Below are 26,843 nucleotides of genomic sequence, written 5' to 3' on the forward strand. Positions count from 1 at the left end.
ATACAGAAGGGAGGGTAAGATACACAAGGAATACAGTGAGAAGGGCTAATATATGTTTAATCAAAGTTTAAGAGGAGAGAAGAAAAAAAATGGGGCAGAAGCAACTATAAAAGACAGTAAGCCAAAGATTTAAGAAACCCTACAAACCCCAAGCAATAAAAAGAAAAAGAAAAGAACACTTAAGAAACTTTAAAAAAAGAAATCCAGAAAACTACAGATGAAAAAAAAATTTTTTTAATGTAGCTGAAGAAGAAATGCTGGTTATCTTCAAAGAAGCAATAATTAATTAGACTGACAGCTGAATTCTCCACAACAACAAGAACAACAACAACAACAACACAAAAAACCAGAAAGCAATGGAATTAATTCTTTAAAGTACTGAAATGAAAACAATTGCTGACGAAAAATTCCATAGTTGATGAAAATATCTTACAGAAGAGCATCTTCAGAAAATAAAAATAGGCCAACAAAGTTATGACCACCAGACTCACATTCACAGTAAAAAAAAAAAAGTCAAGGGTATTCTTCAGGGAAAACAGAAGAAAAATCTAAATTGAAGCTTTGAGATTCAGAAAAGAACAAGGAACAATAGAAATAGTAAAATTCTAAAATGTATGTAAATCTAAATGGAAATTGTCTGCATAATACAATCGTAATAATAATGATGTCTTACAAAGTTTAAAATACAAAGAATTAACATATAAAATAAAAATGGCATATAATGTGGGGTTTAGGCACTTGAATTTAAACGTTGCAAGTTTTTTACTTTGGAAGATGGTGAATGTATCAAGTTAGACTTAAATTTGTCAAGAATGTACATTGCAATTTCTAGAGTAAGTACAAAAAGTAAACATATATAAAAATTTCATATTGATAGATGGGAAAGCAAGAATAAAAAAATCGTCAATCCTTTAGGAGAAATTAGAACACTTGCACATTGTTGATGAGAATGTATAGTGGTGAAGCTGTTACGGAAAACAGTATACCTGTTCCTCAAAAAACTAGAATTGCCATAAGACTCAGCAATTCTATCTCTGGATATATACTCCAAGTGGATTAAAGACAGGATCTATAAGTGATATTTGTACATCAATATTCATAGCACCTATTCACATTAAGTAAAACATGGAAGCAATCTAAGAGTCAATTGACAGATGAAAGGATAAGAAAAATGTGGTATATATGTACAATGGAATATTATTCAGTCTTAAAAAGAAAGGAAATTCTGACACATGCTATAATATGAATGAACCTCAAGGACATTATACTGAATGAAATAAACCAATCACAAAAAAGACAAATTCTGTATGATTCCACTTATATTAGGTACCTAGAATAGTGAAAATCATAGATACTGAAAGTAGAGTGGTGGTCGTAAGGGCATAAGGGGAGGAGAGCAGAAAAGTTATTATTTAATGGGCATAGAGTTTTAGTTCTGCAAGATAAGAGTTCTGGAGATGGTTAATGATGATGGTTGCACAACTATATGAATGTACTTAATATCATTAACTGTACACTTAAAATGGTTATGATGGTAAATGTTATGATACATGTATTTACCATGATAAAAAAATTTAAAGAAATGAATCCATCAATGCACTTGAAAGTAAAGTGTGAGAAAAAGAATAATAGAATGGGCAAAACAAACAGAAAAACAATTAGTAAAATAATATACTTGAACCATGAATATCAGTACTTGCATTAAATATAAAGAGATCAATGTATCATTTAAAAATATTTTTAGATGATATGCTATTTACAAGAGACACACTATTTTAGATTGATTCAAATATTTCAAAGGAATGTAAACATACAGCATGTTACTGAACTTCCATACAGTTGAGGAAGAAATCAGCCACAGAAAAATAACCAAAAATTCCCATATATTTGGAAATTAAGTAGCATACTTCCAAGTAACTCATGAGTTAAGGAAAAAAATCACAATGAAAAATAGAAAATGTAGACATAAATGATGATAAAAGTACTGCACATCAAAACTTGTGAGATGTAGCTAAAGCTGTGTTTGGAGAGAAATTTACAGTTTGAAATAGATATATTGAAAAAGTAAAAAAGCTAATAATCAGTGAAGTAAACTTCTAAAACAATCAAAGATAACATATTAGTCCTAATAAAAATAGAAAGCAGTAAGAAGTAAAACAAATCTGAAAATAATATAATAGAAAACACTCATAAAAATAAAGATTGGCCGGGTGCAGTGGCTCACACCTGTAATCCTAGCACTTTGGGAGGCTGAGGCGGGTGGATCACCTGAGGTCAGAAGTTTGAGACCAGCCTGGCCAGCATGGCGAAACTCCGTCTCTACTAAAAATGCAAACATAGCTGGGCCTATAGTCCCAGCTACTAGGGAGGCTGAGGAAGGAAAATTGCTTTTACCCGGGAGGTGGAGGTTGCAGTGAGCTGAGATCATGCCACTGCACTCCAGCCTGGGTGACAGCAAGACTCTGTCTCAAAAAAAAAAAAAAAAAAAAAGAGGTTGACAAGGGGCTTCAAGATAACTAGAGGCATCTGGCACTTGCCTCCTCCACAAAGAATAACCAAAATATTACGTAAAATAGAGCATCTAATAGAGAACATTGGAATTTAACACAGAAGTGACAGGCAACATCTGAGGTATGCAAGGAGAAGGAAGCAGGCAGCCAGCCTGGCCAGGATTGGCTGGGAACCAGGAGAGGTTACCCAGTGTAAGGAAAGTGTAAGTAAGAGACCCCTAGCAGTCCACATTCCCACTGTGGACTCCAGTAATCCTAGCCCCTCTGGAGAGCACCTCAATCTTAATGGGCTCTGAAACTAGCATAGGGAGCTACCTGGAGATTTTGTGATGGCATTGCTCCAGAGAGAGAGCTCACACCACATCCCACCCTCACTACCTGCTGAGTCCTAAGCAGCTGTAGCACAATGCCATTTTCAGAGCTCAGTCCTCACCAGACTGCATCCTGCCCTGGAGCCCAATAGTCCCTACACACCCACATCCCTAGAGCCACATTGACATATCTCCATATCTACCTGAAAGGCTGCAGTGATTCAATATTGGTTAGATGAGTAGAGTACTCACATACCAATAATAACCTTAAATGTAAACAAGTTAAATTTTCCACTTAAAATATACAGATTGGCTGAATGGATTAAAAAATGACCCAACTATATCTAATGATACACCACAAGGAACTAGAAAAGCAAGAACAAACCAATATCAAAATTAGTAGAAGAACTAAATGAATAGAGACCAAAAAATAATGTAAAGTGTATCAATGAAACTCAATAAACTGCTAGCTCAACTAACCAAGAAAAAAGAGAAGACCTAAATAAAATCAGAAACAAAAAAGGCGACATTATCACTGATATCACTGATAACATACAAAAGATCATCAGAAATTATTATGAACAACTGTATGCTAATACATTGGAAAACCTGGAGGAAATAGATAAATTCCTCGACACATACAACTTCTAAATCAAGTTTAGCTGAAAGCTGCCTCCTTGCAGTCTGGCCTAAAGGTTTCTCTGTACATCATGAACTAACCTAAATGGAGTTGTAAACAGACAGTAGCATACTCTTGTGACAATCAGAGTTTTGGCTAATTAAAGGCAGCCAATTTTTCAAACTGTGTTCAAATAAGGACAAGGCTGAGCTATAATCAATCCAGCTATTTCTGTACTTCACTTCCATTTTCTGTACACCACTTTCCTTCTTCTGTTCATAAATCTTCTTCCACCACATGGCTATGTTGAAGTCCTGAGCCTACTCTGGCTCAGGAGGCAGCCCAATTCATGAATCACTCTTTGCTCAGTTAAACTGTTTAATTTAATTCAGCTAAGCATTTTATTTTAACACAACTTACCAGGGAAGAAAAAGAAAACCTTAATAGGCCAAAAACAAGTAACAAGATTGATTTAAAAAAGTTTCCCAACAAAGAAAAGCCTAGGATTGGATGGATTCATGGCCGAGTTCTACCAAACTTATAGATAAGAATTAACACAAATTTTCCTCAAACTACTTCAAAAATTTGAAGAAGAAGGAGGTTTTCCAAACTCATTCTCTGAGGCCAGCATTACCCTGATAAGGGTACACGCTTAAAACCAGACAAGGACACAACAACATCCTTCATGATTAAAACTTGCAACAAACTAGGCATGAAAGAAGCATAACTCAATATATGACAAACCCACAGCTGATATCACACTGAATGGGGAAGATATGAAAGCCTTTCCTCAAAGAACTGGAACAAGGCAGTGATGCCGACTTTCACCACTCCTATTCAACATAGTACTAGAAGTCCTAGCCAGAGTAATCAGGCAAGAAAAAAAAGAAAAGGCATCCAAATTGGAAAAGAGAAAGTCAAGTTATCTCTCTTTACAGATTACATGAACTTATATTTTGAAAAACCTTAAGACTCCACCAGAAAACCACTTAGATTTAATAAACAAATTCCGAAAAATTGAAAGATACAAAATCAACATATAAAAAGCAGTAGCATTTCTATACATCAGTAATGAAATGCTGAAAAAGAAATCAAGAAGACAATCCCATTTATAACAGGTGCAAAAAGAAATATCTAGGAATACCTTTAACCAAGGAAATGAAAGACCTCTACAAGGAAAAGTAGAAAACACTGATGAAAGAAGTTAAAGAGGACACAAATAAATGGAAAAGCTTTTCATGCTCATGAATCAAAGGAATTAATATTATTAAAATGACCATATTAAGCAATCTATTGATTCTATCTTTATCACTATCAAAATACCAATGTCATTTTTCACAGAAATAGTAAAAACAAACCCAAAGTTTGTATGGAACCAACAAAGAGCCTGAATAACCAAAGCAATCCTGAGCAAAAAGAATAAAGCTGGAGGTATTACTCTACCTGACTTCAAAATATATTACAAGGTTATGATAACCCAAACAGCATTGTTTGGGTATAAAATGGACACATACACCAATGGAACAGAATAGAGAATCCAGAAAGCAATAGACAAATTTACAGGTAACTTATTTTTGACATAGTTGCTAAGAATATACAATGGAAAAAGGACACCCTCTTCAATAAATGGTTCTTGGAAAATGACATTCATGTGCAGAAGAATGAAACTAGACCCATATCTCTTGCGACATACATAAATCAAGTCAAAATGATCAAATATCTAAAAGTAAGATGCCAAACTGTAAAACTACTAGAATAAAACGACAAAACACTATAGGCCATTTGTCTAGGCAAAGATTATATGGCTAAGATCTCAAAAGCACAGGTAATGAAAACAAAAATAGACAAATGGGACTATATTAAACAAAAATGCTTTTGCACAGCAAAGGAAACAATCAAGAGAGTAAAAACGACTTGGTGATTGGGAGAAAATATCTAAAAATGATTCATCTGACAAGGGACTAATATCCAGAATATATAAGAAAGTCAAACAATGCAACAGCCAAAACAACAACAGCAACAACAAATAATCCCACTAGAAAGTGGGCAAAAGATATGAATAGACATTTCTCAAAAGAAGACAGAAATGGCCAACAGGCATGAAAAATTGCTCAACATCACTAATGATTAGGGAGACACAAATGAAAATCACGATGAGATATTATCTTATCCCAGTTAGAATGGCTGCTATTAAAAAGGCAAAGAACAAAAAAAAAAACAAATAACAGATGCTAGTGATGATGTGGAGAAAAGGGAACCCTCATACAGTGTTGGTGAGAATGTAAATTAGTATAGCCTTTATGGAAAACTGTATGGAGGTTTCTCAAAAAACTTAAAACTAGAGCCAGCACAAGATCGAGCAATAACACTATTGAGTATTCATCCAAAGGAAAGGAAATTAGTATATTGAAGAGATACCTGTACCCCATGTTTATGGCAGCACTATTTACAATAGCCAAGATATGGAATCAAACTAAGTGTCCATCAGCAGATGAATAGATGAAGAAAATGTGGTAAATAAACACAGTGAAATACTATCTGGCCATAAAAAAATTGTTATTTGCAGCAACATGCATGAAACTGGAGGTTATTATGTGAACTGAAATAAGCAAGGCACAGAAAAACAAATATCATGTGTTCTCACTCAAATGTGAGAGGTAAAAAAATAGAACTCACGGAGGTAGAGAGTAGAAAGATACTTACCAGAGGCTGGGAAGGGTGTGGGTGGGGGGTGGGGGGCATTGGGGGAATGAATAAAAATTGTTTAATGGGTACAAACATACATACAAAAATACAATAATAGAAGAAATAATGTTTGATAATACAGTAGATTTACTGTAGTTAACAATAACATTGTAGATTTCAAAATAGCTGGAAGAGAGAACTTGACATATTCCCAACACACAGCAATAATAAATACTTGAGGTGATGGATTGCCCAAATACCTTGACTTGATTGTTCCATATTCTATGCATGTAACAAAATGTACAAATATTATGTATCAATAAAAAGCTAAATCTAAACATGCTTCTCTTAAAAATATAGAAATTGACAAAGCCAGAAGTCTAATAGGCAAATAAAATAGATTAACTTGAAAAGGCTAATAAAATGGGTAAATGTTTGGTAAAATGATTAAGCAAAAAAAGAGGACAGATAACAAATATAATAAATGGAAAAAATGACATTATTATAGACCCTTCAGAAACAAAAAATATCAAAGGAGAATATCATGAATGACTTACAGTAATAAATTTGAAAATTTAGGTGACATTGAGAAATTTCTAAAAAATCAAAACTTACCAAAACTGATGCAAGAATGGAAATAAGAAATAAGAGTATTAATATAAAGTTTTAATATAAAATAATAAGAGTATAAACCGTCAATATCTTTTGCTATTAAAATATTGAATTCTGAATTCAAAAAGTAAACAAATTAACCCAAATAAAACCAAACTAGACTGACCAATCAAACAATATCTCATCTTTCCACAAAGAATACTTCCAGAAACGTTTGAATTCTGTCAAACATTTTAAGAACAAAGACATCAATTTAGAGCAATTCTACTAGAAAATAAAAAGAAAACATTCCTCAACTTGTTTCATGAGGCAAGCGTAACTTTGAAATGAAAACTTCTTAAGAATATTTTGAGTAAGAAAATTGACAAGCCAATCTTATTCATGAACATAGATATAAAATCCCTAAACAAAGTATTAGTAAACCCAGAATGGCAACACACAAAAAAGATGGTACCTCATGATTAAGTTAGGTTTATTATAGGAATGCAAAATTGGTTTATCATCTTAAAAATCAGTGGACTTCACAAATTAAAAAAGAAAAATCATATAGTCTTCTCAATATATACAGAAAAAGCTTAGACTAGAATTCAATTCCCATTCATGATCAAACATCTTAGCAAACTGTGAATAGAAGGGAGCTCTTAATTTAATGAGGGGTATCTACAAAAACATCCAGAAATATAATAGTTAATGGGGAATGCCAAAAACTTTCATTTGGATTAGAAGAATGGAACAATATGGCTGCAAATTTACTACATATTCTTCAATGTTGTCTTCAAGAGCCTAACTGATACAGTCAACCAAGACAAAGGAACTACAAGAATTGGGAAGGAAAAAATACAATTGTCATTGCATTACAGAAGATATAATTGCATAACTAAGAAATCCTCAGGCATCTATAAATAAATTATTACAATTTAAAAGTGAATTTAGCAAGATTACTGAATAAGAGGCCAATTAAAAAGATAAAAACATATAAATTGCATATCTACTATACTGTGGAGTCTGAAATAAGCTTCAAATATAAGTGTTAGCTAACTCATCTAGCTAAATCCAAAATTTCAAACTCAGAGGTGACTCTTAATCTTTTTTTCTTTCACCTCCCTAGTTATCTGTATTCCTAAATATTTTATTCTTTTTGTGGCACTTGTGAATGGGATTGCATTCCTGATTTGCCTCTCTGCTTAGATGTTGCTGGTGTATAGGAATGTTGCTAATTTTTGTACATTGATTTTGTATACTGAAAGTTTGCTGAAGTTGTTTATCAGCTGAAGGAGCTTTTGGGCAGAGACTATGGGGTTTTCTAGGTATAGAATTATGTCGTCTGCAAACAGGGATAGTTTGACTTCCTCTCTTCCTATTTAGATGCTTCTTTTTTCTCTTGTCTGATTGCTCTGGCTGGGACTTCCAGCATTATGTTGAATAGGAGTGGTGAGAGAGGGCATCTTTGTCTTGTTCTGGTTTTCAAGGGGAATGCTTTCAGCTTTTGCCCATTCAGTATGATATTGGCTGTGGGTTTGTCCTAGATGGGTTTTATTATTTTGATGTATGTTCCTCCAATGCCCAGTTTATTGAGGGTTTTTAACATGAAGGGATATTGAATTTAACTGAAAGCCTTTTCTGCATCTATTGAAATAATCATGTGGTGTTTGTTTTTAGTTCTATTTAGGTGATCACATCTATTGATTTGCATATGTTGAACCAATCTTGCACCCCTGTGATGAAGCCCACTTGATAATGGTGGATCAGCTTATATATATATATTTTATTATACTTTAAGTTCTAGGGTACATGTGAACAACGTGCAGGTTTGTTACATATGTATACATGTGCCATGTTGGTGTGCTGCACCCATTAACTCATCATTTACATTAGGTATATCTCCTAATGCTATCCCTCCCCCTCCCCCCACCCCACAACAGGCCCCGGTGTGTGATGTTCCCCTTCCTGTGTCCAAGTGTTCTCATTATTCAATTACCACCTATGACTGAGAACATGCGGTGTTTAGTTTTTTGTCCTTGCAATAGTTTGCTGAGAATGATGGTTTCCAGCTTCATCCATGTCCCTACAAAGGACATGAACTCATCATTTTTTATGGCTGCATAGTATTCCATGGTGTATATGTGCCACATTTTCTTAATCCAGTCTATCATTGTTGGACATTTGGGTTGGTTCCAAGTCTTTGCTATTGTGAATAGTGCCGCAATAAACATATTTGTGCATGTGTCTTTATAGCAGCATGATTTATAATCCTTTGGGTATATATCCAGTAATGGGATGGCTGGGTCAAAAGGTATTTCTAGTTCTAGATCCCTGAGGAATCACCACACTGTCTTCCACAGTGGTTGAACTGGTTTATAGTCTGTGGGAGGAATTTACCCCAAATTTATTTAAAATTCTCTGGAAGTTTTAAGTCTTTTTTCAGTGGAATTCTATTGGTATAGTGATAGTTATTTGAAGAAATGAGTCTATTTTTTTAATGGAATATCAGTATCTATGTAACTTTTTCCAGGAGAGTAATGACCAGCAAAACCTCATTCTGGAGAAGCCATCATCAATAGTTAAATGGGATTTTGTTCTGTTATATTTCCTCAGCGCTTTTTTTTCCCAAGTATCAGCGTCTCCTTGTGAACAGCCTCTCTTTCCAAGTCCTCCCTGTGGTGAACCCAAATGTTGTTTATCAGACAGGCGTAATTTAACTCACTAAAATACATCCCTGCCAATAGGATTCGTTCTATGAACCCCAGCCCCCTCTGCCTAGTAACATATGCACTTTGTTCTCAATCTGCGTCATGAAGATCTGTAGGCAGGTGTAGGTGGTACTTAACAGATGCAAACGTTTTATTTTTCTGGCTATTTCCTTTGTCATTTGGACACGATGGCAGAAAAACAATCATCCCTCCATTACAAAGGGTTCGGACTGAGAGTCAGCTGTCATGGCTACCCCCAACCTAGTCTTCCCCAACGTGACCTGCCAGATCATGGGAGAGAAACACAACCACTCTGCAGCTTATTTTAGTCCAATCATGCTTTGTTGTGTTTCTATATCTGGGCCATGCTTGCTTATCATACATACCTAACTAGCTTAAAAAGATGCCTAAATGGAATCTATACTTAAAAACACAGCACTTGCTTTGACTCCTGTATTTAAAATGTGGTTGATATTATTTTCCTCCAACATTGAAATGTTTTAAAACTGAATTCTAGGATTCAGGAAACAGAAGTATGTTTTAATCACTTAGCCACCCTCTATAGGTTTAGTAGACATGAAAATATGAGAAGATATGGTTCTAGTACTAAATTTCATTTTTTAGTCTCCTTTTGAACCAGGAAGAAAAGCAGGAAACTCCCTACATATGAGTTTTTAAAAGATCATGAATTCAGTTAAATCCTGAGATAGACAGAAACAAAACCCCCAAATATGTAACTTATCTTATTCCCTCTTGATTTTTCTAAGTTGTCGGATCTAAGGTTAATTTCAAGGTCACTTGTTGGTTTTTCAGTTGGATATCCCAGATATTTGTTTGTTTGTTTTTGATTTTTTGAGATGGAGTTTCACTCTTGTTGCCCAGGCTGGAGTGCAATGGCGTGATCTCAGCTCACTGCAATGTCCACCTCCCAGGTTCAAGTGATTCTCCTGCCTCAGCCGCCCAAGTAGCTGGGATTACAGGTGCCCGCCACCAGGCCCGGCTAATTTTTGTATTTTTAGTAGAGACGGGGTTTCGCCACATTGCCAGGCTGGTCTCAAACTCCTGACCTCAAATGATCCACCTGCCTCAGCCTCCCAAAGTGCTGGGATTACAGGCGTGAGGCAACGCGCCTGGCTGCAGGAATTGTTTTTAAACTCACTGATAGTAGTTCTAATAAATTTAAAAGATTTTGAAAACAAGAAGATACGACTTGGTATCTGTAAATAAGATCACTTCAGAAATCAAAACTGACATTTGAGAAGGATCTAAACTTGGCATAGCTGTGTGTAGAAAAGGAACAGTGGATTTTGAAAGGATTAGAAGCTATGTGGTTTATTAAATCATTTGTTTATTCAAAATCTTTCCACCTCTTCTAAACAATGTACATGTTTATTTCTATCTTTCTGTTTTTGCATTTGAAACTGAAAATCACTTTAGCTTCAGGAGTATTATTTTTAATTTTTGTTCAGAAATAGATTTTGGTTGTCTTTCATTTATTCAGTGGATTCGTTGTATTAAATAAGGGCTATTTTTAGAAAGGAGAGGAAAAATTCATAGTTAGCAATCAATTGCAGTATTTAGATTGATGATGGTGTAAATCCCAAGCTTTGTACTGTCAGTGGATAAGTGAGGATGGTCACTTCTGGTAGATCCTTGTCTTTTAGTGGTAATAGTCTAACAATGTGTAAGTATTGCCCACATTACCATAGGAGCCCCCCTTAATGTCTTTTCAAAAGGCCAAGTCATTACTTGAAACATCTCTATTTGTTAACATTAAATCAAGCTCCTTTATCATTGTTAAAAATTACTTAGGGCTTTCTTACTCACATTTCCTTTTCTTTCCTTCCACTGCGCAGGCACAGAATATTGATAGTACAAAATTTGTTAGAATGCTCAAACATTAGGGTTTTTGGTGCTATTTTAAGAATAAACCTGTTTTTGCAGCATAGGCTATCATGGAATTTTTTTTCAAGACAAATTTTAGAATCATTAATGATCCACTATGAATTCATGCTGAATGTTCAGAATTTTTAAAGCCCTTTGGCAAACAGTCATCTGCTTCTTGCCCAGAACATATGACGATTTCTCTAGGAGATTACACTCATACATGACAAACTCTGTTTAGAGCCTGCTCACATTCAATGACAGAGCAATGAGCTCTGAGCTCTGCCTGACCCCTTTTACTTTCTGACATTGGGGGAACAACCCACTTAGCCACTTATATTGGAGCTTCTCAAGGCAGAAGGCAGCCATCTTGGACAAAATCGCATCAACTTGGTTTGAGCCCAGCTATTATAAGTAGTGATCATTTGCCTTAAGGGGACTTAGGATTTCTAACCACACCAACTGCTGTAAGGACAAGCTGACCTTACAGCTGAATGGTCTCCTTACCCTGCCCATCTCTGACACCCCACTCATACTGCTGCCTTCAAAATTTTCCAAGCAGGAAGCAGATGCCAATCTCTTTGTTCATATGCTCCCAATCTCCCTAAGACACATTACAAACTGTCCAAACACCTAATCACCTCACTCACTTCTGGTTCTCCAAGATTGTCAGAGCTTAGCAAATATTCATATGGAAAGTTAAATGCTTGTCTCACTGGCAAGCGTGCCAATCTTTCTTTGCTTGTGGGTGGGGAGCAGTTCCTTTATCTTCTTTACAGCTTCGGGAAAGGAAATGAATTGACACAGCACTCTCTATCTCGATGATCTATTTCAATCTCCTTTTCTAATTTATTACCAATTCTCCTATAGGCAGGAAATGGTTCAGTGTGATTGATGGAATCACTAGATAGTTTCTATAATCTTAATTAAGTCTAGCATAGGTGTATGTACTTTTTTTTGTTTGTTTTTTCAGAAAGTGAATGTACTTATTTCCTACTGTTTTCATTATTGGAACTTCTGAAAAATTTCCAAGACAATAGGAAAAGACTCCTTCAACATCCTGTTGCTTTATCTTATGGAGTAGTTGGCAGATGGTTAAAAATTGTGGCTGGCAATTTTCATGATTTTGAAAAAGTTAAACAATCTTATTAAGTAATCACTAACTTTCTATTCATGTTTCTGATTAAATTCCTGCACATTTAATCCTGAGGTGGTTAAATGCATGTGAAAAAGAAAAAAGTCATGAAATAATGTTTTCCGTTTTCCCATTTCACATGCCTTTCACTTTGCCAGAAGATATAGGATAACTTGCCTCCCATTGATGCGAACTATCAATAAGTGTTGAACTTGCTCTAATGCACAGCGACTTTGAGATTGGGAGTCTAAATACTCTTTCAATACAGGGTGAAGGGTAGATGTATGGGTTCCTGTGACTACATGTGTGTGTGTGTGTGTGTGTGTGTGTGTGTGTGTGTGTGTGTTTCCTGGAGCTGTAGCAAGAGATTTCTACCAGATGTAACCCATGGAGTAAAAAAATGGGAATAGTAGCCAAACCAGATTCACTGGCAAAACTGAAGCTCAAATACCATAAGCAGAAATAAAGTCAGGAGTCACAGATCCAGAAGACTGAGGCTTAGTAGAAATAAAATGAGGGAATAGATTGGGAATAAGTAAGAGGAGGTTCACAATAAAAGCTATAAACCCTGGTGGGTACCTAAGTCTTGCTTTAAGGATCTATGGTATATGTATGCATTTGAGTTGGCCTAACTTAAAGAGCCAGAGCTAGCCACAATGGAATTAGCTATATTTTTCTTATTTAAAAGTCATTTTTTGGTGGAAACCAAAAATGCCTATGAGAACAAAACTTGTCAAAACTGCTTGCATTTCTCTAAGGCCATTAGGCTATATATTAAACTCCTGGCAAGTTCTTATTTCTTATTTATAGTAACACAAGTCAATCTATTTTAAACATATGATGCTCTCTGGGAAAACAACAACATATACAATATGGCAAACCTCAATGGGTCCAGAAGGCAGATTTTAGTTTGTGGTATGAAACCAAATTGTGAACCAGGGAGTAAATGAAAAAGCCCTCTAAATGATAAATGACAGTCCAGAGCTTACTCCAGAGAAGAGGTTGGCACACTTTCAAAACCTTACCCAGACAATTGTACATAGAGTAAGGGAGCAGATGAGAAGCAGTAACATACTGACAATGGTGAGAAATAACAGACAATTTAGAGGAAGGACAAAGCATTCTTTATGCAACAAAGAAGCATATTAGGGACAATTTATCAGAGGAAAGGGCTCTATATGTCTTGTGAGTTATTAGGGAATTATTTCATTATAAACAGTTCACTAATTAATAATCAAAAAATAACTCAAGTTGTTATTACAGCCTAAATAATTAATGGTTTAAAAATTTTCTTAAAAATATGGTTTTCAAAAGTGACATTGTTGCCCAGGCATGGTGGTTCATGTCTATAATCCCAGCACTTTGGGAGGCCGAGGCAGGTGGGTCGCTTGAGCCCAGGAGTCTGAGACCAGCCTGAACAATTTGGCAAAACCCCTTCTCTACAAAAAAATACAAAAAAATTAGCTGAGCGTGGTGGCACACACCTGTAGTCCCAGCTACTCGGGAGGCTGAGGTGGGAGAATCACCTGAGCTTTCAAAATCGAGGCTGCAGTGAGCCATGATCATGCCACTGCACTCATGCCTGGGAGAGGGAAGTGAGACCCTGTCTCCAAAACAACAACGACAAAAAAAAACCCCCAAAATTGACATTATTAAAAGAGAAAAAAACCCTATACTAAATAGTTGATTTTCCTGAAAATGTTAGAGATATTAGATTTTGCTCTTTGTATTCAAGATAATACATTTGAGTCTTTGGAGGCTTGTTTGAAAAAAATCTCAAAACAAACCCCAAAAAACAAAAAACAAAAAAAAAACCCCAAAATTAACATCGTTAAAAAAGAAAAAAAAACTTATTCTAAACAGTTGATTTTCCTGATAATGTTAGAGATATTAGATTTTGCTCTTTGTATTCGAGATAATACGTTTGAGTCTTTGAAGGCTTGGTTGAAAAATGACTAGTGTACTACCAATGAGCAAAGTTGTCAATGACTTTTCTCATTGGAACTTTTCTGCTTCACCTTTACAAAGGAAGATGGCTGCTGAATGGCCACGTTTAGAAGTCAAAGAGAGGGTAGGATATGAGGTGTTTATTCACAGGAAGCCTGCAGAGTTAGATATCTCTGGTCTACGGAACCTTTAAGAACAAATTTCCCATTACCAGTCAATGAGTGTACTTGTTGAATTTGCGATGTGTGTCTTCATCTTTATCTGCTGCCAATGTTATCAAGGTCAAAGTTGAGAGATTATTTTAGGTAAGGGGAATGGAGCCAGAATTGAGATTACCTCAGGAGTTAGTTCTCCCTAGGTAGTAGCTAATTTGGGGACCCTCTGTGGTGATTGTTGGTGCTTCTCACCACAAGAGGTTCTTGTCTCAGGATTCGGAAAAGAAAGAGTAGTAGAAACCATTATTTTTGTTGTCTCCTTTTTGCCGTGGCTGCAAGGGAATTCACAGCCTTTCTGCCTTCCATCATGGAATAATGCAGCAACAAGGCCCTCACCAGATGACCCCTTCATCTTGGATTTCCCAGCTTCCAGAACTATGAGCCAAATAAACTTCTACTGTTTATAAATTACCCAGTATGTGGCATTCTGTTTAGCGACAATAAATCAGACTAAGATAGCTGGGTGGAATTATTCTCCTATGATTTGAAGAAGGCAGGGTTTCTCAGTATTTTTATTGCTTCTTTTGTTTTAGGGGATTTTCAAACTGATTATTTTAATTAAGATATAGAGTATCCATTGTAAAATGTTAAGTTATACAATAAAATTGGGGCAGGTTTAAAGGAGGACAAACTATTCTATCATTTTTGCTTAATGTTTTTAGCAATTCCTTTTTTCTCATTCTTCCAAGAATCTCATTCTTGTCATTTGCATTATTTTGATTATTATTCTTTGGGTTATCTCAATTCTCTTTTTATAATAGTAAAGTAGTAATAGTTTCAATAGAAATTTCTTTGTGTAAAAATATGCAAAACACAAGGGAACCAAGACCGCTTAGAATCTCATTGTGCCCCTTCAACCCTTGCTCCTAACTAAACCATACCAATATGCACTTGTTTATCACTAGAAATGATAATATCAAATAATCTAAGAAGTAATTTTTCTCATGAGATGTATGTATAGGTATTCTCAATAGTTTAGCTTTAAATTTGAGAAGCAGAGAAGGACAATTATAATCTGCAGTTTGGGTGAGGAGCAGGGAAGAATTGATGGACATTTGTTGAGCTGGGTACAGGCAGTACTAGCTATGTCTCCAGTGAAGAAGTTGCATAACTTAATGGTCATACTTTGACTTTGACATTTGCCAAAATTCTTTAAACCTTAAATACTCAAAGATTAAATGAGATAAAACACACATTCATGGAAATGAACTAGAGAGCCTGAGTGGTGATTCCTCTTCTGTATGCAACCTCACCAGTGTTGAGCTTTTGTATTTGAGCCAAATTAGTGCTCTTTCTCTTTCCTGCTTTAGAATGAGCTGCTTCTCAAAAGGCTCTTATGTCTTTCTTGTAAAGAGACTTTTGGTAAGTGTACCAAGAAAAGGGTTTGTCAGTCCTTCAGTCATCTCCACTATTGATAAACCTGAGTCATAGAGTGAACATAGTTTAGTATAGAATGATGTATTAGGCTGTTCTTGCATTGCTATAAAGAAGTATCTGAGACTGGGTAATTGATAAACAAAAGAGGTTTCATTGGCTCACGATTCTGCAGGCTGTATAAGAAGCATGGCCCTGGGCATCTGTTTGGCTTCTGATGAGGCCTTAGGAAGCTTACAATCATGGCAGAAGGCAAAGGGGACCAGGCACATCACATGTTAAAAGCAGGAGCAAGTAAGAGAGAGTGGTGAGGAACGTACCACACACTTTTAAAGGACCAGATCTTGTGAGGCCTCACTACCATGAAGATAGTACCAGGCTGCGAAGGATCTGCCCCCATGATCCAAACACCTCCCACCAGGCCCCATCTCCAGCTTTTGGGATTACAATTTAACATGAGATTTGAGTGATGACAAATATCCAAACTGTATCAGATGGGAATTAAGCTATAAATGTGTCTCCTCTCTGATTCATTAAAGCTCTGAATTGCCATTTTGCTAAATTGCTTTGGAAACTTGGTATATGTTTTTACTGTTAATATTTCAGAAGTATTTTTCTTGTACATATCATCCGCTACAAATTGGTAAAAAGCATTTTGAAGATCCTTAGGGTTTTTTTTTTTTCTTTTGGAGACAGAGTCTTGCTCTGTCACCCAGGCTGGAGTGCAGGTGTGCCATATGCTCACTGCAACCTCTGCCTCCCAGTTCAAGCGACCCTCTCATCTCAGCCTCCCAAGTAGCTGAGACCACAGTCATGTGCCATCACACCCAGCTAATTTTTGTATTTTTGGTAGTGATGGATTTCATCATGTTGGACAGGCTGGTTTTGAACTCCTGACCTCAAGAGATCCACCTGCCTTAGACTCCCAAAGTGCTGGATTACAGGCGTTAACCACCATGCCCAGGCTGAAAATCCTTAGATTAGGTCTATGCTGTCCACCCAGCTTATTGAGGGGGAGGAATGTGTAGGATCATCCACATCTTGGAGCTTTGTAAAAATGTCCTGGATGTCATGATATCCAGGATTTTTTCCTCTATAATAATATTGTAAATGTGGCTATCAAAGCAAATATATATAGTGGTTGCAATAGAGAAGACTATGATTTTGAATATGTGTGAGTGTGTGTGCACTCACATACCCTTGGACAGAGTAGTGGCTAAACAGAGAACTACAGAGTATTGATGAGTTGAGCTTTCAGCACTTACTCATCAATACCATGTATTTATAAAACATATTTTGAAGAAATGTTCATTTTTTAAATTTTTTTAAGTACCACGAAAATAAATACCAAATCTTTGGCAAAGTCAAATCATATTTTACATTTTTTCATTTGTACAGGAGTAACTAGATCCATAATGCTATTGTAGAAGTTTAAATTAGATAGGACTTACTTTGTAAAAGCCATTTATTTTTTGGTTTTTGGTGTACTGTTTTATCTTTAAAGGATATTTGTAAAAGATATTTATAAATTAACCTCATTTAAAATTAAAATTATTATATATGTGTGTGCATATATCATTCTTTGAATATAGTGCAAAAACTGGATAATAGTACAATTTGCCTTTTTATGCATTGCACAGCAATTGAAAAAGTTCTTATGAAAAAGCACAATGAATGAAAATAAAAGCAAGGCTCAGTAATTTGCAGGGAGGTTATGTTTCATTAATATGTGCCTAATATTAGCAGTCAGCATGTAAAAATAGATGGCAAAATCTGACCAGGAGTTTAAAATTACAAATTATATATAGAATGTGCACCAAATTAATTAGATAATTAATTGAGAAGCATAAATTTAAAAAATCTAATTGATGTTGTACATTTGATAATCAGAGTCATTTTTCTACAATTGTTAAATATAATTTGTCTCATAATGCTACCCTTTGGTAAATTGTTATAACAGTGTATGATATATGTAGCTTATTAACAGTTTCATTAATTGCTATTAGAGGAAAGAAGCTATGAAAGCTGGTACACATAGGAACAAATGTTGAGGCAGATGGTTGAAATTAGTGAAACATGATCAGTTGCTGAACCAGTTTACTTAATTAGCTTTCTGCATCAGAATAGTTAAAATAAATTTGTCATATTGTCTTCAGGAAATTGAAATTCAGGAGATGATCATCACATAATTTTTAAAAATTAATAAGACAAAGAGCAAAGAACTGTGGGCTCTGACCCATGACCATTAGTTTATTCTGTACTGAGAGTCTGCTCAACTGTTTAGAATGGGAGGGGAATTTTACTGTTAGGGAATAGCCAACTGCACTGACATCTTTTTACTGTTTGTAGCAGGGAAAACAGAGGGAGAAGAGCAAGTGGAAATTGGCCACTGCCCACAAAATTAACTTGATGCTGTTACTTCTTAGTTAATAATTTTCGGAGGACTTGAAATGGATCTTTGAAATAACAGTTTCATAGAACAGTTTCCTTTTCAGCAAGATTCCAGAAAATCTCAAGAGATCAAAATTGTAATAATTTTCATGCTGGGCATTTCTGGCCATATTGCTTTGTATAGGGGGGTGGGAACTCAATTTTTAAGGTACTTGTCTTGGTTAATTCTTATAGATTTCAGTTTGGCATCCGCACCAATAGCATGAACAACAAATAGTCAAAAATGGGGGAGATATGGTTTATATGTTGGAGAAACTCTGATGACATTTGGAAGTGTTTAATGGAATGCTCTAAATTGTTAATGGAATGCTCAGCTATTACATGCTTTATACCTGCCGAGGTTTACATAGGTTTGGAACAATTTGCTATCCCTTCTCACAGGAATGTTTTTATATATTTGCCTTTTAGGACACATTTCTCAACTTTGTAGCAGAAGTACAGAACTTAGCTATCAGTATGAAAAGTTTCCAATGATACTGTCTTCATCTATTTTTTCCAACATATTACAAGTGAGTTGTAGATGGTCATGTTTAACTACATGAATCTAAATAAGTAAACATGCATGATCCGTTATTGACACAGCTACCCTTTCCCCTTTAGGGTGTATAATGGAGTTCTTTCTGTTAGTGTTAGTGTATAAATTATTCAGAAACAATGGAGCTGTGGCCACTAGTGGTTTGGCCTCTGTCACCTTTTCTGTCTTTACCATCACTTTTGGCCTTGATTAAAAAGATGGGAGTGGCTGGGCCCGGTGGCTCATGCCTATAATCCCAGCACTCTGGGAGGCCGAGGCGGGTGGATCACAAGGTCGGGAGATCGAGACCATCCTGGCTAACATGGTGAAACCCCGTCTCTACTAAAAATACAAAAAATTAGCTGGGTGTGGTGGCGGGCGCCTGTAGTCCCAGCTACTTGGGAGGCTGAGGCAGGAGAATGGCATGAACCCGGGAGGCGGAGCTTGCAATGAGCCGAGATCGTGCCACTGCACTCCAGACTGGGCGACAGAGCAAGACTTCATCTCAAAAAAAAAAAAAGATGGGAGTAAGATCATTTTGTTAATAATACATTTATAGGCACTGTGTCAAGAGGGTTTGAACACTTCTAGGTCCCACAGATATATTTGTGTTCTAAACTTAAAAAAGTTATTTGTATAATATGAAATTAAAAAATGAAAAATTGAAATTAAGAAACATTTAGATCTCTATAACATAATTTTCAAAAATAGTAAATTGTTATTTTAGTAAACTCTTATATAGTAATACATAAGTAATATTTATTGTGGGAAGTGGGTCTGTTTTTATGTTTACTATGAGGGAAAAATTAATATAAAAATGCAGTCAATCCCTGTCAAGCTACCTTTCTATGTCCATGCTTTTATTCAGCAAAGAAAACAATGCATATCTTTACAACTTGTTCAAGGCCATCATATTTTAGTTCTCTAAACTCTTCATAAAAGAAAAGATTTAGTTAAGCATGATGTTAGCTTGCTAGAATTTAGGAATGAAATTCTATGGCTTCATTCAGAGGAGCCAAGCATGATCATTCAAAAAATAAAAAAGGCCAATTTTATTCTTAAAAGTAATAACAGGAATAAGATAAAAATGCCATTATAAATGTTTTGCATGTGAAAAATATAGAAATAAAAGTATATCATAAAGTGAGTAATGAGGCAAGTGGTACTACTGTTTTAAATATTGAGCAACATAGAATTGGTTTAAGCAAAATTTGAAGTCAGAATAGTTACTTTTGAACATTGTGATGTGGCTTGGTGACAGAGGCTCTTAGCTAAAATAAAATCATTATTAATTTATTTTCAATAAACTGTTAGTATTATTTAGTATATGTCCCATCCTATCCCATGCACTAGATTTGTAATGCATTAAGATTAGAGACATTGCATCGTTAACTCATTTATTTTCAGTTATTGAAAAAAATCAAACAAACTGACAGATGCTCGATGAACATGACTTGATTCAAAAGTTTTTTACTCTGAATGTTAAGACTGTTTGGGATAGCTGCTTCTACTTTGGATATAAAAAGCTCCTACTCTAATGCTAAAAATAATCTACAAAATTATGTCTTATTTGTACTCATCAGATGGTTGAGGTTGTAAAGCAACTAAGATCACTGAATTTCAGAGGATGTCAAGACCCTCCAGGAGAGGTGGGCCACATTAAATTTGCCTTTGGCAGAACAAAATAGAAAGAGATGGCAGCTATAAAATCAGATAAAAAGAAAACAACTGTGTGATGGTTAATTTTATGTGCCAAATTAACAAGGCCAACGAGTGCCCAGATATTGGTTAAACATTATTCTGAGTCTATCTGTGAGTGTTTCTGGATGAGATTTACTCAGTCTACTGATGCAAATGTTAAACATATTGCTCTTCTCAGTGAAGGTGGGTCTCATGCAATCTGTGAAGGCCTGGCCAGTGCAGTGGATCACACCTGTAATCACAGCACTTTGGGAGGCCAAGGCGGGTGGATCACTTGAGGTCAGGCATTTGAGGCCAGCCTGGCCAACATGGTGAAACCTTGTCTCTACTAAAACAACAACAACAAACCACAAAAAATAATCTGTGAAGGCCTAAATAGAATAAAGTGCTAAGAAAGAATTATTTCTCTCTGTCTAAATGCCTCCAAACTGGGACAGCAGTCTTCTCTTGCCTTCAGATGCAGACTGGAACTGGAACTGATGTGATTGGCTCTCCTGCTTCTCAGGCTTTCAGACTCAGACTGGATCTATACCATTGTCTCCCCTGGGTTTGGACTTCTCAGTGCCCATAATCACATAAGCCAATTCCTTATAATAAATCATTTTATATACATCTTATTGGTCCTCTTTTTTTGGAGAATCATGACTAATGCAAATTGAACATTTAAAAAATACTTAAAGGCCCAATAGGCCAGCATGATAGCTGAGAACTCATGGAAACCCCATTCAAAGGAGAATCTGCAAGCACTCACCAATGCTTGTCCATGGGCCCTAACCATGTACTCCTGAGTAGGACTGGAAGCATGGCAAATTCTTTGGTGATGCAGGAATGTAGATATGATTGGTTGCTGTTGAGGGAAAGGTGTAATGTCTAGCCCTGTTCTGAATCCTTTCCTCACATGAAAATAAAGGTGTTGCCACTAAGAGAGAAGCAGGCAACCTCCATACACCCCTGATACCAGTTTGGTTGCCATTGGAGTAGGAGTAGATGAGAAATGCTGTATATCACTAAGAATGGAATAGAAAAGTTACTTAAGCACATGATCTTGCACTGATGAAAAAGCAAGGCAGATCTTGGCCATCATGATGAGAGAGGAAGGAAGGATGAGAAGGCTAAAACAAGAAACTAAAAATCCCCTGGCACCTGCAAAAGCCTTGTACCTAGAATCAAGCTAATGCAGGCAGTATATTCTCTGGGAAAGGGGAAAGATACTGAACGGGGACCCACTCTGTGGCATGGGGATGCAAAGTCTGCTAAAAGGTGAGGATGGAGCAGAAATACTGCTAAAACCCTCCAGCACTCTAGATGCCTCACCCTAAGCACAAGGTAGTAGTAGTCTATGACTGGAGGAATTTGAAGTCTATGGCGAATCAAAGGTAATTAGAGTAACAACCACATCCAACTGAGTTCAACTACTACTTAGAGTGACCTAACCTCCACATTAACGAACTGACATAAGAACTGTGCCCATTTCCTGTTGTAAATTTACCTCACTCTCAATTTTTCTTTAGCCACGATGTCTACATTCAATATATTATTATACAATACACACAAACAATAACAATGACTACAACAAATTACCCATTATCAAGAGATAAAAGAGTCAACAGAATCAAACCAAGATGTGATGAGATCATGGTACTTTAGATGAAGTATTTCAAAACAACTACGTTAAATATGTTAAAGAGTGCAGTAAAAAAGGTTAACACTGTATGAACAAATGAGAAATTTCAGCAGGTATATAGAAATTTAAAAAGAAATCAAGTGAGAATGCTAGAAATTTTTTAAAAACATGCTAAACAGAGAAGAAGAATTTATTTGATAAATTTTCTGCTGGATGACTTATCAACAGTCTGGATATAACAGTGAAAGGAATTGCTGAACTTTAAGTTAGACTAGTGCAAATTATCCAAACTAAAAAAGACAGAAAAATGAAGAAACAATAATAACAATAGAATAGAATATTCAGTAGCCATAGAATAATATCAAATAATCTAACATACATATAATTGAGGTTGTATGAAGAGAAGAAAGAGACTATGGCACAGAATATATTCAAAAAGATAATGGCAAATAATATTCCAAAATGAATGAAAGAGAGCAAACAGCAGATTTAAAAAGCCAGGGTTTAAAGCAGAAAAAATAATAAAAAAAATACTTGGGCATATGAAAGCTAAACTTCTGAAAACCAAATACGAAGATAAAATCTTAAAAGCATCCAAAGGAAAAAAAAACCGATTATATATAGAAGACCAAAGATAAGAATGTCAGCAGTTTTCTCATAAGAGACTAAATAAGGCAGAAAGCAATAAATCAATATCTTTAAAGTACAAGGAAAAAAACTGTTACTCAAAATTTCATACCACACAAAACTATCTTTTAACAATGAAAATAAAATAGAGTACTTTTTAAGCAAACAAAAGATGAGAAAATTCATTGGCAGTGAAGTTTTGTACTATAAGAAATGATAAAGTTTTACAGTCAGAAGGACTGTGATACATGATAAATATCTGGATCTATACAAAATATTGACAAAATGCTCTAAATAGTAAAGATATGAGAATATAAAAATTCATTTAAAAATACTTCTGAAAGATAATTGAGTGTCTGAAGAAAAATAGTACAGTGGGGAGACTGTAATGTAATTAGGAGTAAAACATAACAAAATAATAGCACAAAGAATTAGTGGAAGGAAGTGGTGTGTGGCTGTTACAACATATTGAAGTGATATATTCCTAAAATTGAGACTGTAAGAAGTGAAACATGTATATTGTAAATCCTAGAGAAAACAGTAAAAAAATTCAAAAAGCTCTATCTTATAGGCCAATAGTGATGATAGTATTGAATAATTAAAATGCTCATTTAACACAAAAGGACAGCAGAAAAAAGAAGAGAAAAAGAAGAATATATAGATACTAATGTGATGGAGCCTGGTGGACAGAAGTGGCTGTTGGAGGCTTTAATTTTGCCGCAGTTTACAAGGCCAGAGATAAGAATACCAACCAATTTGTCGCCATTAAGAAAATCAAACTTGGACATAGATCCGAAGCTAAAGATGGTATAAACAGAACAGCCTTAAGAGAGATACAATTATTACAGGAGCTAAGTCATCCAAATATAATTGGTCTCCTTGATGCTTTTGGACGTAAGTCTAATATTAGCCTTGTCTTTGGTTTTATGGAAACTGATCTAGAGGTTATAATAAAGGATAATAGTCTTGTGCTGACACCATCACACATCAAAGCCTGCATGTTGATGACTCTTCAAGGATTAGAATATTTACATCAACATTGGATCCTACATAGGGATCTGAAGCCAAGCAACTTGTTGCTAGATGAAAATGGAGTTCTAAAACTGGCAGATTTTGGCCTGGCCAAATCATTTGGGAGCCCCAATAGAGCTTATACACATGAGGTTGCAACCAGGTGGTATCAGGCCCCTGAGTTACTATTTGGAGCTAGGAAGTATGGTGTAGGTGTGGACATGTGGGCTGTTGGCTGTATATTGGCAGAGTTACTTCTAAGAGTTCCTTTTTTTGTCAGGAGAGTCAGACCTTGATCAGCTAACAAGAATATTTGGGCACACCAACTGAGGAACAGTGGCCGGATATGTGTAGTCTTCCAGCTTATGTGACATTTAAGAGTTGCCTCGGAATCCCATTGCATCACATCTACAGTGCAGCAGGAGACGACTTACTAGATCTCATACAAGGCTTATTCTTATTTAATCCATGTGCTCGAATTACAGCCACACAGGCACTGAAAATGAAGTATTTCAGTAATCGGCCAGGGCCAACACCTTGGATGTCAGCTGCCAAGACCCAGCTGTCCAGTGGAAACCTTAAAGGAGCAATCATATCCTGCTTTGGCGACAAAAAGGAAAAGAACAGAGGCCTTGGAACAAGGAGGATTGCCCAAGAAACTAATTTTTTAAAGAGAACACTGGACAACATTTTACTATTGAAGGAAATAGTCAAAAAGGCAAATAATGGAGAAATAGTAAACATTAAGTAAATGCTGTGGAAGTGAATTTGTAAATATTCTACACATATAAAATATATAAAACTATGGGTTATTTTTATTAAATGTATTTTAAAATAAAAAAATATATAGCACACATTTGTCAAAACAAATTGGTAAATTAAAGCCAATCATATTGGTAAGTATATTAAATGTAAATTGTGTAAATTTGTCAGTTAAAAGCTAGGTATTGCCAAATTGAATTAACAATGGCAAGACAAGTATATTCTATCTACAAGAATCTCACTTTAAATATAAGGCTATAGATACATTCAAAGTTAAAGGACTTTGTCACTTCTCAAAAGAAGCTGAAGTAGGTATATTAGCATTACATAAAGTAGACTTGAGAACAGGAGAGATTACAAGAGACATACAGGGATATTACATAGTAATAAAGGGGTAATTTAATCCAGGAAAAATAGCAATTCTATATGTATATTCTTCTAATATTAGAGTTTCAAAATATATACATAAAAACTGATAGAATTGAAAGAAGGATAAAGGGACAAATCCACAATTATAGTGGGAAAACTCAAAATTCCTGTCTCTATAAATAATACATGTGGACAAAAAATCAGTTAGAAGACTTAGAAAGTACTGTATTCCATTTTTACCTCATTGGTAAAATATTAGAATATTTTCCATAGAATATTTTCCAACAAACAATAGGAAAACTTCTTTTAAGTTTACGTGGAACTGTTTAGTTAACATTAAGATAGAGTATTTTCTGTGCCATTAATAATCCTGCAAATGCTAAAAGTTGAAATTGCCGGGTGTGGTGGCTCATGCCTGTAATCCCAGCACTTTAGGAGGCTGAGGCGGGCAGATCATGAGGTCAGGCATTCAAAACCAATCTGGCCAGCATGGCGAAACCCCATTTCTACTAAAAATACAAAAATTAGCCAGGCGTGGTGGCAAGCACCTGTAGTCTCAGCTACTTGGGAGGCTGAGGCAGGAGAATCACTTGAACCTGGGAGGCAGAAGTTGCTGTGAGCCCAGATTGGGCCACTGAACTCCAGCCTGGGCGACAGAGTGAGACTCTGTCTCAACACCAACAACAACACAAAATTAAAATAATACAAAATACATATTCAGAAAAAATAAAATCAAACTAGAATTTGATATCAGAAAGATATGGAAAATCAATAAATATTTGGAAATTAAACAATAAAGTATTAAACATTGTATTAAAAAATCACAGAAAAATTAAAAAATATTTTGAATGGAATGAAAATATGGCATATTAAATTTGGGGTAATATAACCAAAGAGCTGCTTAATTGCAAATGTGTAGAATCAAATGCTTATATTAGAAAATATTTTAAAAGGGTGAAAACTAATAATCTAACCTCCATTTAAGACTCTGTAAAAACAGCGGTAAATAAAATCTAAACAAACAGAAGGAAGAAAACCAATAGAAAAAAATAAAACTACAAGCTGGTTGTCTGAAAAGATTATTAAAATTGGTAAGCTTTTAAACAGGCTAAGTAAAAAAGAGAAAAGGTAGAAATGGCCAATATCAGAAATAAAAGAGGTTACATTACTGCAGAACCTACAGACATTAAAAAGGTAAAGAGGAAATATAAACAAGTTTATGGTCATAAATTCAATGTTAGATAAAAGAGAAAAAATTCTTAGAAGCTTCCAAATATCACCCAAGAAGAAATAGATAACCTTAATATTTCTATGTCTATAAAAGACATAGAACTTAAAAAACCTTTCAACAAAGTTCTGGGCCCACACGACTTGACAGGTAAGTTCTACTAAACATTTAAGGAAGAAATAACACAAAATTTATGCAAACTCTTCTAGAAAAACAAGAGCAAATAAACTTCCCAATTCATTTTATCAAGTTAATATTATCTTATATCCTGATACAAAAATTATACAAGGACATTATAGGATAAGAAGACCACAGAACAGTATCTCTCATAAATATAGAAAAAAATGCTTAATAAAATATTAGTCAAATCTTGTGATATAAAAAAGAGTAGTGCATAATTATCAGTCTAGGTTTATCCCAAGAATGCAAGGTTGGTTGAACCTTTAAACAGCAGATGACATAGTTTACTATATTAAAAATCTAAAAAATAGGAATAACATTATGTTAATGGAAATATAGTATTATATTAATGGATATAGAAAAGGATACAATCTATAAAAATTATATTTCTATA

At 35.2% G+C, this 26,843-nt stretch overlaps 1 pseudogene; it reads left to right on the forward strand.

Moving 5' to 3' along the window:
- Positions 1–9,615: 9,615 nt before the first annotated feature.
- LOC100594599 lies at positions 9,616–24,601 on the forward strand (annotated as a pseudogene).
- The last annotated feature ends 2,242 nt before the right edge of the window (positions 24,602–26,843 follow it).

Source organism: Nomascus leucogenys, chromosome 17 (assembly GCF_006542625.1).
Source record: "Nomascus leucogenys isolate Asia chromosome 17, Asia_NLE_v1, whole genome shotgun sequence".
NCBI classification, from domain to species: Eukaryota; Metazoa; Chordata; class Mammalia; order Primates; family Hylobatidae; genus Nomascus; species Nomascus leucogenys.